This window comes from Pteropus medius, unplaced genomic scaffold (genome assembly GCF_902729225.1).
Source record: "Pteropus medius unplaced genomic scaffold, Ma_sr-lr_union100, whole genome shotgun sequence".
NCBI lineage: Eukaryota > Metazoa > Chordata > Mammalia > Chiroptera > Pteropodidae > Pteropus > Pteropus medius.
Genome location: NW_024349800.1, coordinates 37,051,268 through 37,053,833, shown reverse-complemented (window position 1 = coordinate 37,053,833; position 2,566 = coordinate 37,051,268). Strand labels below are relative to the sequence as shown.

At 41.1% G+C, this 2,566-nt stretch overlaps 1 pseudogene; it reads left to right on the top strand.

Moving 5' to 3' along the window:
- The first annotated feature begins 1,593 nt into the window (after positions 1–1,593).
- LOC120622304 (uncharacterized) lies at positions 1,594–1,712 on the top strand (annotated as a pseudogene).
- Positions 1,713–2,566: the final 854 nt, after the last annotated feature.

The window sequence follows — 2,566 nt, the reverse complement described above, 5'->3', positions numbered from 1 at the left end:
GATCATTTGTGGGAGAAGGCCTAGTGCTCTAGTCAGCCTGTGGCTTGGCTGCCCTTTTGTTGGGCACCCAGAGGGCAGTCAGCTGAGAGGTAAGCAATGTGCCACTTAGAAGTATAGGTTATAAGCTGGGGCGTAGACAAGGCAGGCAATGATTTCCATCTCTAATGTAATAATCATTGTGAACAGCATAATTGGCAAGGCTGTGGCAGGGACTATACATACAGTTTTTATCAGTTCAGCTAACATTTGTTTTACATGTAAAATAATATTTTAATAGAAAGAAAACACTTAGGCACGAATACTATATGACTATGTCTAAAACACATAGATAGATTTGTGTCTTATATCCAGTAATATCCAAGGTACCTGTTAGAGAATAGAAAAGCCTTACTTCAACTCTTTGGTGTCATGTTGGAAAAAAGAGAAAACTATCACATTCCATTAAAAACCAAGAGAAACTATTCAACTGACTGATTTTTTTTTTTTTTAAATGTTTACCTATCCAAGGGAGCTAGGAGGAATTGCAATGTTCAGGTTACAATCTCCAGATCTTTTAAAACTCAACTTCATGAGAAGACAACCTTACCTTGTCCCAGCCCATCCTTTGGGATATGTGAATGCAACCATGACCTCACACATGCATTCAAGTCTACTTTGGGCTTTGTGGCAGATCCTCTCAATTACAGTAGATATTATACTCAGGCATAGCAGAGGGACATAGGCAAGGCTGAGTATGTCATTTAGTATTAGATGTGGTTACTGGTAACAGACATCCAAAATAGCAGTAGATTAGACAAACAAGTTCATATCTCTCTCAAGTAAAGTTCAGAACAATATAATGGCTTTCCACAAAACCCTCAGGAACCCAGATTCATTCTGAGTTCTCCTCATTTTTGGAGACTTCCACTTCACAGGTTGGTTCTCCTCCTGTGGTCTGGGTTAGAGGTCCCTCTGCCACATTTCTGTTACAAACAGCAGGAAGGAGGAAGAAGAAAAGAGGTAGCAAAAGGCACACACTGGGTATCTCTTAAGGAAGGTTTTTAGAATCTGCCACATGAACTTCTGTTTACATCCCATTGATCGCATGGCCACCCCTAGCTACAAGAGAGGCCGAGAAATGTAGTCTTTATTCCAGGTGGCCATTTACCAGCTAAAATTTCTATTACTATGTATATTAGTCAGAATTCTCCAGAGAAACAGAACCAATAGAATGCATTCGCATATGTAAAGAGATTTGTTATGAGGAATTGGCTCCCCGAGTATGGAGACTGGCAAGTCTACACTCTGCAGAGTGGGATAATGGGCTGGAGATCTGGGCATCAATGCTGCAGTTTCAGTTTGAAGGCCAGTAGGCTACAGCATTCTTTCTTGCTGTCAGTTTTTTTATTCTGTTCAGGCCTTCAACAGGCCTTCATGAGGCCCACCCATATTATAGAGGGCAATCTGTTTTACTCAGGGTCCGCTGATTTAAACACTAATCTCATCCAGAAACACTCTCACAAAACACCCAGAATAATATTTGATCAAAATATCTGGGCACTCCATGGCCCAGCCAAGTTTACATATAAATTAACCATCAAGGTATGGAAGAACTGCTACGGCCATGCCACCCTGAACAGGCCCAATCTCATCTGATCTCAGAAGCTAAGCAGGGTCGGGCCTGGTTAGTACTTGGATGGGAGACCACCTAGGAAGACCAGGTGCTGTAGGTGCAAAAAATAAAAAAAATAAAAAATAAGGGATTGTAAATTGACAAGGTCCTTGCAATCTGTGAGGTCAACCAAGGGTTGCCTTGCCTTAAAAAGCCAGTATGGAAGAACTGCAGATGGCTACTGGGGCACAAGGGCAGATTGTATTTATATTGGTCAACATTGTATTTCAGCAATTTTCACAATACTTGAACAATAATGGTGACCAATGAATATGTGTTAAGTGAATAAGGAACAAAATCAATGTGTGGAGAGGATTGGCAAAATACTTTCCATAAAAGACCTGAGAGTAAATATTTTCAGTTTTGTGGGCCATATGATCTCTGGCCCAAGTCTTCAATTCTGCGGTTATAGGTGAAAGCAGCCACAGACAATATGGAAATGAATGGGCATGGCCAGATTTGACCCATGGGCAGTAGTTTGCCAACCCCTGGATCTGAGTTCAGAAGGACCTAACCTCCATTTTATAGGAAACTAGAGTGAATTGGCATGGTCAAGTTTACACATGGGTCTGTGGAAGCAGAACCAGGAATAGATCATAGGTCTCCTAAATCCTCTTTTCGTTTTTAAGACCTAACTTTAAAAAATTAATTTTTGAGGGTCAACAATGTAAAATGAACAACTCCTCCTCTTCAGTCAATATCACAGACCTTGGAAGAGCAGATTGTGTGTGTGTGCATGTGTGTGTGTACTGTGTATATGTGTTAGATTATGCGTGTATATGTGTGGTGTGGTATGGTGTGTGGTATATGCTGCGGTGTGAGGTGTGTGTGTATGTGTGGTATGTGGTGTATATTGTGGCATGTGGTATGATGTGCTATGTATGGTATGTGGTGTGTGTGTGTGTGTGTGTGTGT